A 14781-nucleotide genomic window follows, 5' to 3' on the forward strand; every position below is an offset into this window, starting at 1 on the left:
ATAACCCGGAGTATCACCCTTCTTTACGCTATTTGCACCTTTGGAACCCTTCTTTGACTTCTTGTTTGAAAAGTTCGAATGACTTGATCCTTCAAACTTTCTTTTAGAAAAAGTGAAATCGCTTTTTCTTGGAACTTTCAGCTCAAAACCCTGAGCCAATTCAAATAACTCTTCAAAAGACTTAGCCGATCCTCGACTAATCTTACCCTTAAACTCATCATTCATGGTACGGTAGAAATCCTTCATCAACTTGTGATCGTCGCCAACATATTCCGGACAAAAACGAGTCTTTGCCAAAAAGGTAGACTTGAGAGTAACCAAGTCCATCGAACCTTGTCGCAAATTGTGCAACTCGTCCCGGATTCTATAAAGGTCAGAAGAAGTTCGGTATTCTTTGAATAATTCCTTCTTAAACTCCTCCCACGTCAAGCTCATGCATTGCTCTTCACCATATAATTGGATTTTATCATCCCACTACAACTTTGCCTCTTCTCGTAACACGCTAGAACCATACCTCGCCTTCTTCTCGGGAGGATATTCTGCTATACGGAAAGCTCCCTCGATATCGGAAATCCAACATGTGCTTTTCAATGGATCTCATACCCCATTAAACATCGGGGGTTGAGCATCCTTGAAATTTTTGTAATGGAAGTCCCGCCTTCCATTCCCACCGTTACCATCACCCCCTTCGCCACGAGGATGAATGTTTCTAGCTTCTAATGCCTCCTCGATCGCGGCATTCATTCGCTCATTTATCATTTCGGTTACTTGCCCATCAACCGATTCTTGGAAAACCTTTCGAACATCGTCAAGAAATTCCATTTTTAGCGTTTTAAAGATGGCCTCAACCTTGGCCGTGAGTTCAACGTCCTCGCTCGTGCCTCCTTCATTGGTATCATGTCCATTTCTCATCTTCATTCTATAAAACGAAGTAAATTAAATAATGAACGAAAAGACATGACACAATATACATGAACACCTCACCGCCCCATCTTGCTCAACAATCGTCGTACATCGCTTGTTCGACACGATTTGATCCCGTAACAATGGTAATCATTGTTACGCGAGCACGTCGCATTAACTCGCTAGTACAACGTCTATTTCGCTCGATGATTGCAAAAACATAACACAAAACAATTAGCGCATAGTTAGTTCACCTAAAACTAGGCACTAACCAATCCCCGGTCCGACCCGTCTCCTACAAGTCCCGCATAATGCGCATACACAATAAAGTCTAAGTCTAGGCACATATCTCAAGTCGCCTAAATCCCTTAGACCATGCTCTGATACCACTTGTAACAACCCAAACCAATAACCAACCGATTACGCAAAACAATTTTTTTTTAAACAGGAGAGTGCGGGGCGCGCACAAGCCACAACAGCTCCTGTCCGGTTTTTTCCATTTTCAAATAAAGATCTCCCACTTCCCGACATTTTTAGACGAAACGCTTTTCACAACATGTTCAATCATAAAATGAGTTTTACAAAACGGGGCCCACATCGTGAAATGCCCCGTCCTAATCCATCTGGACGAAGTCTTTAACAGTTGGTCCCAATTCGAGGTTCTGACCTCTATATGCCATGAACGACTCCATGTAATATGAGCAAATGCACAGCGGAAGATTTCTTTCATACCTGAGAATAAACATGCTTTAAAGTTTTAACTAAAAGGTTGGTGAGTTCATAAGTTTATTATAAAACAATAAAAATTCTGTAATTTTGATAGACCACAAGATTTAAATGCTGCATGGTACAAATGGGCCCGAATCCAATACCCACCTGTAATGTACATGCGATATCTTTTAAATACAGTACACCTTTCTCGTGTACGAAATCATTTTTCATAAATCTTAGTAACCGTACACATATCTCGTGCACAAAAATAACATACACATAACCTGTGTATAAAATCATTCTCTCGATACATAACATTCACTTTTCGTTGCTTTCATAACTTGGCTTGGTAACCGACCTTAACATATAATGCGCATAATAATATCCCCAAAACAGAACATCTCGTCTGTATAATAATCATATAAACTTCGAAGTACTAAACACCACGCCCACTAGCCCTTCCGTCTAGTGAACATTCTGGGTGGGGGTGTTAAACCCGGTAGCTACCTTTAGGATTCGCGTCAATTAGGCTTGCACTAATTCTCAAAATTAGTGATGTTCCCTAATTCTTAGGTTACCAAGCAATAATAATCAGGGGAAAAATATTCATATCAATTGTGGCAATTATCACATCCACATAATTCAATGGTGGCAATTATCACGTCCACATAATTCATTCGAGGAATATTTTGCTTGTGTCTATCTCGTCAAACATTTATAAAAGCATTTCATGTATTCGCAGTTCAAAATGTATTTTAAAAGCATTTAATAAAGCAGTTGTAAAAGTAGCGCATGTATTCTCAGTCCCAAAAATGTAAAGAGTAAAAGAGAATCAAATGAACTCACGCATATAAATATTGTAAAACAGTTAATAAAGCATTTGCATGTATTCTCAGCCCAAAAATGTAATGAGTAAAAAGGGAGCAAATGAACTCACAATATTGTATTTTGTAGTAAAAATACATATGACGACATTGAACAATGCAGGGTTGGCCTTGGATTCACGAACCTATATCGGGTATATATATATTAACACATATAGTTGTAATCAAACAAATTTACATATTATTAGTGATATTAATTGTTATCTTATATCATGTTTTTATTAATAACTTAATTAGATATATATTTATTTTTATATAGATAATTAATATTTATTGCAAAAGTATTAATATGGTTAGGTTTTTATGTCATAAATATATTTTTATATACAAAATCTTTATTTGATATATTTTTAATACTAATAATAATAATAATGATAAAAATAATACTATTATAATAAAAATTATGATAACTCTAATAATAATAAAAGTGACACTTTTAATAATAAAAATGATAGTTTAAATAAAATGTTTATTTCAATAATAATACTAATAAAAATGATAAATAAATAAAAAAAATACTTTAAGGATCATAATGATAATACTGTTATAATTCAGTAGGCTTATAACTACCTTTAGTGGTCTAGTTTTTGGCTATAGAATACTAATTAAAGAAAAGAGAGAATATGAAAGAAGTATATGTGAGAATTATATTAAGAATTGTATCTCTGCACCCTTATCTCTGCACCACACGCACATATATATACTACATAATTATCACTGTACAATATTTAAATATTAATATATGTGTCATCCATATTTGACTATACTATTCAACAAAATTGTCTATACATGTAATTTTCATAACACTCCCCCTTGGATAGCAATTTTGTTTTGTTAGAGATCAACAGTAAGTTACTGCCTCGTTAAAAACCTTGCTAAAGAAAACCCAGTGGGAAAAAACTTTAGCTAAGGGAAAAAGAGTACAGCATGGAGTTGACTCCCCCTCAAGTAGACATCACTTCAGTTGTTACATCTTTTGAACATGTCTCATGCCAATGTTATGAACGTATGTTCTGAAAATAGTAGTTGGAAGTGCTTTCGTGAAAAGATCAGCAGAGTTTTTGCTGGACTGCACATATCTCATTTCAATCTGGTTATCCTTAATGAGATTTTGAGTGTATGAGAAGAATCTAGGAGGTATGTTTTGTTCGGTCACTTTTGATATACCCTTCTTTCATCTGTGCTATGCAATGTAACATCCCGCCTTTTCCATTTACTTTTCCGTTATACTAATATAAAGTCCGTTATATGTTTATAACACCTCCCGTTGATACGCGTTTTAAATTATCTCGTTTAGGTAATTCCCGCACCCGAACGAAAGTTGAGGGACTAAACTTGACAAGGGATCAAACCCTTGACTAGGTCAAAGGGTCAAACCCCTTTCACCCATTCATTTCCACATCTATCTCTCTCTCTTTCTCTCTAGCAAGAACACACACCCAAAACCAAATTCATTCAATCATCATCTAAATTCGATCTAGGAGGCTTACAACAAAATAAACTACATATTTGTGATCCTCTCTTCATCCTCTTCATTTTGGTACCAACTTCATCTCATTTGGGTAACTTTCTAAAATCACTAGATTTTGTGTTCTTGATGTTTTTAACTTATAAAAGTGTTAATTAGTGTCTATGGCTCAAGTCTAACACGAATATATGATTTATATGCTCGATCTCGTTGTTTTAGTGTAACTAGCATGAACTTGAATTTTGGTGTGTTGTTCTTGAATTTTGGATGATCATATGTTGTTAGATGTTAAAAGTTGATGTTTTAATTGTGTTACTAGCATCACTAGCTTCAATTTGATGTGTAGGTTGCCTTAGAAAACTTCATGAACTTGATTAGTGATTTTGGTGAATTTGGGTTAGGGTTTGATGAACTTGAAATGGACTTTTGATGCATTGAATGCCATGGATTATTATTGGTAAGTGTTTAGTTGGATTGTATGCTTGATTACCTTCGAAACGGCATATCATTCATGTAAATTGGTTGCCCGAATCATTGAATTGCATTTATGAACTTGTATGCGGTTAATGTTAAGCATTAGATGCGGTTTTGGTTGTTGTAATAGGTAGATTGATTGATGAAATGTGTTTAGTTGTTTTCCTCGTCAAATTACCTTCCCAACGGTATAAGATACTTGTCTTGATTGTTTGCGGATCATAAATGGTGATTGTTTGAAGTTAGGTTCGTGCATAAAACTTAAAAACTGCCAGAATTCTCTGCACAGGTACCCGCGCGGCGCGCCATATACCCGCGCGGCGCGCCGTTTGGGTCTGTCCAACTTGGTCAATTTTCGAATAATGTTTGCTATGCTACGCACCTCCGATTCACATGTAACTTGTCCTAGCATGCTCATACATGATTAAAAACCTCAGAAAAATAGTTCGGGACACGACCCGAACGTGTTGACTTTTTCGTTGACTTTGACCGACCAAAGTTTGACTTTTTGTCAAACTTAACCAAATGATTTTTGCAACCTTCCTAACTTGTTTATATACTTGTATCTTGCATGAAACTTGACAATTTGATTTCACATGCTAAATAATCGAGTCGTAACGAGCCATAGGACTAATTGAACATCTTTGACCTATCGTGTTTACCGTTATTGATACGACCTATTTGTTTAGGTCAAGACTAGCACTATCCTTCGCACACGTTATTTTGTGAAGTACTTTACTACTCGTGCACTCAAGGTGAGATCATAGTCCCACTTTTACTCTTTTTGAACTTATATTGGGATGAGAAAACATAAACGATTCTTTTGAACTAAGTGAACACAAGAACGGGAAAACAAACATTCTACATACGAGTTTAGAACAAAAATCCTCAATTCGATTATCATTAGTTACACTTGCCGGGTGTAAGCGAGAACTTATGTTATATGGCCATATGGGTTGACAACCCTCATCTTTGACGGTTCGCTACCGTCTACGGATGAAATATATTTTCGAGAATCAGTGTTTGTTCTAGCACTAAGTGATGGGGTATACAATGGAAGGAATGTTAAGCTTTGATAATTGGGTGCTCGTGAAACAAACTTTTGGAATGTATTACTATTATTTCATTGATGCAAATCTTGTGGTTCACTTGTACTTACTTACTTAAACCTATGATTTCACCAACGTTTTCGTTGACAGATTTCTATGTTTTTCTCAGGTCCTTGAACGATACATGATACATGCTTCCGCTCATTATTTGATACTTGCATTGGATGTCGAGTATATGTGCATTTCATGGAGCGTCTTTTGACTTTACTTTAAACCGTGTCGCCTAGATTTCATTCGTATTATAACGTTGTAACTTAACTATTGGTTGAACAATTCTTGTAAACTTTGGGAACAATCTTTATTTTGAAATGAAGGCGACATATTTTGGTCAAACTTTGTCTTAAAGACTTATGACCACGTAACGGGACCTAAGTAGACGGCGCCGTCAAACATGATTTGGTCGGGTCGCTACAGATGGTATCAGAGCGTTGGTTGTAGGGATTTAGAGTTCATTAGTGTCAACCCCGAGTCATAGGGTACATTGGTGAGTCTAGACTACAACCGGCATATAGACTTGAAGTAGGAATTACTTGACTACTTGTGCATTTATACTCGAACACTTCTACTCATATCTACTCTTAGTTCATCTTAATCTCACGTTGTTTAATTTGATTGACACGCCACCTTGACTATATGAAATGATGTCGAATGCACATATGAATCAGGGTAATATAATTTCCGGGATTATATTACGGTGACTCATATGAACGTTCCGACATTATGACATAAAGAATTTAAGGCGAGTCGAGGAAAAACTTCTCTTTATCTTTATTCTATATCACGGTTAGTATTATTGAGAATACTAATCAATGATATTCTTGTGTCTTGAAGGGACAATGGCTCCTCGTCGTGTACGCCGCAATGAAACTCCCGAACAAGCTCTCGAACGGATGATCGCTACCGCCGTAGATGCGGCCATGGCCGGTCACTCATCCAACAACAATAATAACAACAACAACAACAACAACAACAACAACAACAACAACAACAACAATGGAGCCGGAAACTCAAACGAAGGATGCTCTTATAAAGCTTTCATGGGGTGCAAACCTCACACTTTTGATGGAACCGGGGGACCGGTCGTGCTCACCCGATGGTTTGAGCAAACGGAAGCCGTCTTTAGCATAAGCGGTTGTCGGGACCAAGACAAGGTCAAATACTCCACTCACACCTTCGCCGGTGTCGCTCTTACATGGTGGAATACTTATGTACAATCGGTGGGTACCGATGAAGCTCATGCCCTCTCTTGGGCCGATCTAAAGGAAAAGATGATTGTTGAATATTTTCCGCGCGAAGAAACCCGAAAGCTTGAGGAAGAACTAAGAGCTTTGAAAGCGGTCGGAAACGATCTTAAAGCTTATAATCAACGCTTCGCCGAACTATCCTTGATGTGTCCTAACCTTGTTAACCTCGAATCTCAAAGGATTGAGCTCTACATGCTCGGTCTTCCAAAAAGCATCAAACAAGGGGTGATGTCATCCAAACCCACTACTCATCAAGCCGCTATGAACATGGCTCGCCAACTAATTGAAACGGTTGATGAAATCGTAGTTCCGGCACCTAAGGCCGAGGATAAATCGGGCGGCAACAAAAGAAAGTGGGAACCCTCCCAATCAAGCAACAACAACTTTGCTAAGAAGCCTTACACCTCCGACGGCAAGAGGGGTTATGCCGGGAACCTACCTCTTTGCAACAAATGCAACAAACATCACTTTGGCGAATGTAGTAAGTTAATTTGCCACCGGTGCCAAGGAGTTGGTCATAAGGCCAACGATTGTAAAAGTGCCACTCCCGTCGCTCGAAAGTGGCCCAATGCACCAAAGACGGGCACTTGTTACGAATGTGGCCAAACGGGTCATTATAGAAATGCATGCCCAAAGAAGAAAGATAACCCCAATACGCGCGGCCGAGCTTTCAACATAAACACCGAGGAAGCCCGGGATGACACTGAACTAGTCACGGGTACGTTTCTTCTCAACAATTCTTATGTCTCTTGCTTATTCGATTCAGGTGCCGATAAATGCTTTGTATCCAAGACTTTGACTCATTCTTTTAGCACTCCACCTCTTCCATTAGATACCACTTATACCATTGAAGTGGCTAACGGGAAACTATTAAGTGCCGACACATATTACCGGGGGTGTGCGTTAAACATTTTGGGTAAGGAATTTGAAATTGACTTGATACCCATGGAACTAGGAAGTTTTGATGTAATAATCGGTATGAATTGGTTAGTCAAAACGAAATCTCACGTCCTTTGTGATCTTAACGCAATCCGAATTCCTATCGAGAATGGTGAACCTTTGATTGTTTATGGCGATAAGAGTTGCACCAGACTCAATCTCGTTTCGTGCCTTAAAGTTAGAAAACTACTCCGTAAGGGTTGTTTTGCGATCCTTGCCCACGTTAAGAAAGTCGAGTCCGATGAGAAGCATATCGATGATGTGCCAATTGTTAGTGACTTTTCCGATGTATTTCCCGACGAATTGCCGGGTCTTCCACCTCATCGACCGGTTGAATTCCAAATCGGTCTTATTCCGGGGGCCGCAGCCGTAGCACGTGCACCATATAGACTCGCCCCATCCGAAATGCAAGAATTGCAAAGTCAAATCCAAGAACTACTTGATCGTGGTTTTATCCAACCTAGCCATTCACCTTGGGGCGCTCCGATTTTGTTTGTTAAAAAGAAAGACGGATCCCTACGAATGTGCATTGATTATCATGAACTAAATAAATTGACGGTTAAGAACCGATATCCTCTTCCTCGCATCGATGACCTCTTTGATCAACTACAAGGGTCTTGTGTATATTCGAAAATCGATCTCCGCTCGGGTTATCATCAATTAAGGGTTAAGGGGGAAGATGTCTCCAAAACCGCTTTCCAGACTCGCTATGGTAGTTATGAATTCCTCGTCATGCCATTTGGTCTCACTAACGCACCGGCGGTGTTCATGGATCTCATGAACCGCGTGTGCAAACCGTATCTCGATAAATTCGTTATTGTGTTCATCGATGATATATTGATCTATTCTAAAAATGAAGAAGAGCACGAACAACATCTCCGACTTGTGCTTGAACTCTTGAGACAAGAACGACTTTATGCCAAATTCTCCAAGTGTGAATTTTGGTTGAAGGAAGTTCAATTTCTTGGTCATGTTGTAAGTGATCAAGGCATTAAAGTCGATCCCACAAAGATCGAAGCCATTAGTAAATGGGAGACTCCTACTACTCCTACTCACATTCGTCAATTTTTGGGTCTCGCCGGGTACTATCGTAGATTCATCGAAAATTTCTCTTTGGTTGCACGTCCTCTGACCGCATTGACTCACAAGGGAAAGAAATTCATTTGGGCGACCGAACATGAATCCGCATTCCAAATCTTGAAAATGAAGCTAACCACCGCTCCTATCTTATCACTTCCCGAAGGCAATGATGACTTTGTTGTATATTGCGATGCCTCAAAACACGGTTTTGGGTGTGTATTGATGCAACGAACGAAAGTCATTGCTTATGCTTCTCGACAACTCAAAATTCATGAACGAAACTATACGACACATGATCTCGAACTCGGAGCCGTCGTCTTTGCACTTAAAATGTGGAGACACTATCTTTATGGAACCAAGAGTACTATCTTTACCGACCACAAAAGTCTCCAACACATTTTCGATCAAAAGCAACTAAACATGAGACAACGACGGTGGATTGAAACTTTGAACGATTACGATTGCGAGCTCCGTTACCATCCCGGGAAGGCAAACGTAGTAGCCGATGCCTTAAGTCGAAAAGAAAGAGCGGTGCCTCTCCGTGTCCGAGCTTTAAACATCACCATTCACACCAACCTTAATAGCCAAATTCGGGTAGCCCAAGATGAGGCTCTCAAGGATGAAAACATCTCTCTCGAACACTTGAACGTCCTCACCTCTCGATTCGAAGTTAAAGAAACCGGACTCCGATATTTCGCCGGAAGAATTTGGGTGCCTAGTTATGGGGATCTACGAAGCCTTATTTTAGATGAAGCCCATAAGTCACGATACTCGATTCACCCCGGTGCCAATAAGATGTACCACGACCTTAAACAACTATATTGGTGGCCGAACATCAAAAGGGACGTAGCTACTTATGTTTCCAAGTGTTTGACATGTTCCAAAGTCAAAGCCGAACACCAAAGACCGTCCGGACTACTTCAACAACCCGAGATCCCGCAATGGAAGTGGGAAAGGATAACGATGGATTTTATCACCAAGCTACCAAAAACGACGGGCGGTTATGATACCATTTGGGTTATTGTTGACCGTCTCACCAAATCCGCACACTTCCTTGCCATGAAAGAAACGGACAAAATGGAGAAACTTGCACAACTTTACATTAAGGAGATCGTAGCCCGACACGGTGTACCTTTATCGATTATCTCCGACCGAGATGGCCGTTTCGTTTCTAGATTTTGGCGTACATTGCAAGAAGCGTTGGGAACGCGTTTAGACATGAGCACCGCATATCATCCTCAAACCGATGGACAAAGCGAACGTACAATTCAAACCTTAGAGGACATGTTACGAGCTTGCGTGGTTGATTTCGGAAAAGCTTGGGACAAGCACTTACCTCTCGCCGAGTTCTCTTACAACAATAGTTATCACGCGAGTATTAAAGCCGCACCTTTTGAAGCGCAATATGGCCGCAAATGTCGTTCACCTCTTTGTTGGGCCGAGGTAGGCGACGTGCAAATCACCGGACCCGAACTCATTCACGAAACCACCGAGAAAATCGTTCAAATCCGAGATAGGCTTAGGACGGCCCGAAGTCGTCAAAAGAGCTATACCGACAAACGACGCAACGATCTTGAATTTCAAGTCGGTGACAGAGTAATGTTAAAAGTCGCACCTTGGAAGGGTGTAATCCGTTTTGGGAAACGCGGGAAGCTAAATCCGCGGTATATTGGTCCTTTCGAAATCTTGGAGCGTATTGGAACCGTTGCTTATCGTTTAGATCTTCCGCCTCAATTGAATTCCGTTCATCCTACCTTCCATGTATCTAACTTGAAAAAGTGTCTTGCTGAACCCGATATCGTCATCCCTCTCGAAGAACTTGCTATTGATGACAAACTTCATTTTGTGGAGGAACCGGTTGAAATTGTGGACACCTCCGTCAAGACATTGAAACAAAGCCGAATCCCGATTGTCAAGGTTCGTTGGAATGCCAAAAGAGGACCCGAGTTTACTTGGGAAAGACAAGATCAAATGCAAAGGAAGTATCCTCATCTATTCGTGAATTCGGAAACGCAAGATCTCGAGGAAGAAACAACGACTACTACGCCTACTTAAATTTCGGGACGAAATTTCTTTTAAGGAGTAGGTAATGTAACATCCCGCCTTTTCCATTTACTTTTCCGTTATACTAATATAAAGTCCGTTATATGTTTATAACACCTCCCGTTGATACGCGTTTTAAATTATCTCGTTTAGGTAATTCCCGCACCCGAACGAAAGTTGAGGGACTAAACTTGACAAGGGATCAAACCCTTGACTAGGTCAAAGGGTCAAACCCCTTTCACCCATTCATTTCCACCTCCATCTCTCTCTCTCTTTCTCTCTAGCAAGAACACACACCCAAAACCAAATTCATTCAATCATCATCTAAATTCGATCTAGGAGGCTTACAACAAAATAAACTACATATTTGTGATCCTCTCTTCATCCTCTTCATTTTGGTACCAACTTCATCTCATTTGGGTAACTTTCTAAAATCACTAGATTTTGTGTTCTTGATGTTTTTAACTTATAAAAGTGTTAATTAGTGTCTATGGCTCAAGTCTAACACGAATATATGATTTATATGCTCGATCTCGTTGTTTTAGTGTAACTAGCATGAACTTGAATTTTGGTGTGTTGTTCTTGAATTTTGGATGATCATATGTTGTTAGATGTTAAAAGTTGATGTTTTAATTGTGTTACTAGCATCACTAGCTTCAATTTGATGTGTAGGTTGCCTTAGAAAACTTCATGAACTTGATTAGTGATTTTGGTGAATTTGGGTTAGGGTTTGATGAACTTGAAATGGACTTTTGATGCATTGAATGCCATGGATTATTATTGGTAAGTGTTTAGTTGGATTGTATGCTTGATTACCTTCGAAACGGCATATCATTCATGTAAATTGGTTGCCCGAATCATTGAATTGCATTTATGAACTTGTATGCGGTTAATGTTAAGCATTAGATGCGGTTTTGGTTGTTGTAATAGGTAGATTGATTGATGAAATGTGTTTAGTTGTTTTCCTCGTCAAATTACCTTCCCAACGGTATAAGATACTTGTCTTGATTGTTTGCGGATCATAAATGGTGATTGTTTGAAGTTAGGTTCGTGCATAAAACTTAAAAACTGCCAGAATTCTCTGCACAGGTACCCGCGCGGCGCGCCATATACCCGCGCGGCGCGCCGTTTGGGTCTGTCCAACTTGGTCAATTTTCGAATAATGTTTGCTATGCTACGCACCTCCGATTCACATGTAACTTGTCCTAGCATGCTCATACATGATTAAAAACCTCAGAAAAATAGTTCGGGACACGACCCGAACGTGTTGACTTTTTCGTTGACTTTGACCGACCAAAGTTTGACTTTTTGTCAAACTTAACCAAATGATTTTTGCAACCTTCCTAACTTGTTTATATACTTGTATCTTGCATGAAACTTGACAATTTGATTTCACATGCTAAATAATCGAGTCGTAACGAGCCATAGGACTAATTGAACATCTTTGACCTATCGTGTTTACCATTATTGATACGACCTATTTGTTTAGGTCAAGACTAGCACTATCCTTCGCACACGTTATTTTGTGAAGTACTTTACTACTCGTGCACTCAAGGTGAGATCATAGTCCCACTTTTACTCTTTTTGAACTTATATTGGGATGAGAAAACATAAACGATTCTTTTGAACTAAGTGAACACAAGAACGGGAAAACAAACATTCTACATACGAGTTTAGAACAAAAATCCTCAATTCGATTATCATTAGTTACACTTGCCGGGTGTAAGCGAGAACTTATGTTATATGGCCATATGGGTTGACAACCCTCATCTTTGACGGTTCGCTACCGTCTACGGATGAAATATATTTTCGAGAATCAGTGTTTGTTCTAGCACTAAGTGATGGGGTATACAATGGAAGGAATGTTAAGCTTTGATAATTGGGTGCTCGTGAAACAAACTTTTGGAATGTATTACTATTATTTCATTGATGCAAATCTTGTGGTTCACTTGTACTTACTTACTTAAACCTATGATTTCACCAACGTTTTCGTTGACAGATTTCTATGTTTTTCTCAGGTCCTTGAACGATACATGATACATGCTTCCGCTCATTATTTGATACTTGCATTGGATGTCGAGTATATGTGCATTTCATGGAGCGTCTTTTGACTTTACTTTAAACCGTGTCGCCTAGATTTCATTCGTATTATAATGTTGTAACTTAACTATTGGTTGAACAATTCTTGTAAACTTTGGGAACAATCTTTATTTTGAAATGAAGGCGACATATTTTGGTCAAACTTTGTCTTAAAGACTTATGACCACGTAACGGGACCTAAGTAGACGGCGCCGTCAAACATGATTTGGTCGGGTCGCTACATGCAAGCTGCATTATCTTCATAGATAGTTGTTGGACTTTTATCGCGTTCTAGTCCACAAGAATCAGTAATGAATTGTGTCATTGATCTCAATCAAAAACATTCCCGAGTAGCTTCATGTAATGCAATCACTTCGGCATGATTTGATGATGTTGCAACAAGTGTTTGTTTTTGAGAACGCTATGATATTGCGGTACCTCCATTTAGGAATACATATCCATTTTGAGATTTAGATTTATGTGGATCAGATAAATAACCTGCATCTACATAACCAATCAAATCTTGTTTTGATTCGTTAGAATAAAATAATCCTAAATCAATAGTTCCTCGAAGGTATCGAAATATGTGTTTGATCCCATTCCAGTGTCTTTTGGTAGGAGCTGAGCTAAACCTTGCCAACAAATTAACTGCAAAAGAAATGTCAGGTCTTGTACAATTTGTAAGATACATAAGAGCTCCAATTGCACTAAGATATGGTACTTCTGGTCCCAGGATATCTTCATGATCTTCACAGGGACGAAATGGATCAGTGTCAACATTAAGTGATCTAACAACCATAGGAGTACTTAATGGTTTTGCCTTGTCCATATTGAAACGTTTTAAAATATTTTCAGTATATGTTGTTTGATGTACAAGTAAACCATTAGGAATATGCTCAATTTGTAAACCAAGGCAATACTTGGTTTTTTCGAGATCTTTCATTTCAAATTCTTTCTTTAGAAGTTGAATGACTTCATGGATCTCTTTATTTATACCTATGATGTTAAGATCATCAACATAAACAGCTATGATCACATATCCGGATGTTATTTTCTTAATGAAAACACATGGGCAAATAAGATTATTGATATACCCTTTGCTTATCAAATAATCACTTAATCTTTTATACCACATGCGACCCAATTGTTTCAACCCATATCAAGACCTTTGTAACTTGATTGAATAAATTTCTTTGGATTTTGCATTGGTTGCTTCTGATATCTTAAATCCTTCAGGTATCTTCATATATATATCACTATCAAGTGATCCATATAGATAAGCAGTCACAACATCCATGAAATGCATTTCTAAATTTTTAGAAACTACCAGACTGATTAAGTATCTAAAAGTAATTGCATCCATAACAGGAGAATAAGTTTCCTCATAATCAACTCCTGGTCTTTGAGAAAAACCTTGAGCTATAAGTCTAACTTTATACCTTGTAACTTCATTTTTCTCATTTCTTTTTCACACAAAAACCCATCTATATCCCACAGGTTTCACATCTTTAGGTGTGAGAATGATAGATCCGAAAACTTTTCTTTTATTGAGTGATTCAAATTCAGCTCGTATTGCTCCTTTCCAATGATCCCAATCATGTCTATTTTGACATTCCATGACAGATTTTGGTTCTGGATCATCATCATCATCATTCATGATGTCATATGCAACATTATATGAAAATATCTCATCAAGATTTTTCATTTTATTTCGATTCCATAATATTTTTGAATGTGCATAATGGATTGAGAATTCCGTATTGACATTATCAATCTCCTCTGCAGAAGGAGTATTGATTTGTGGTTCTTCTTGAACACTTTCTTTTACCTCATTATCAACTGATTTT

Source organism: Rutidosis leptorrhynchoides, chromosome 9 (genome assembly GCF_046630445.1).
Source record: "Rutidosis leptorrhynchoides isolate AG116_Rl617_1_P2 chromosome 9, CSIRO_AGI_Rlap_v1, whole genome shotgun sequence".
NCBI lineage: Eukaryota > Viridiplantae > Streptophyta > Magnoliopsida > Asterales > Asteraceae > Rutidosis > Rutidosis leptorrhynchoides.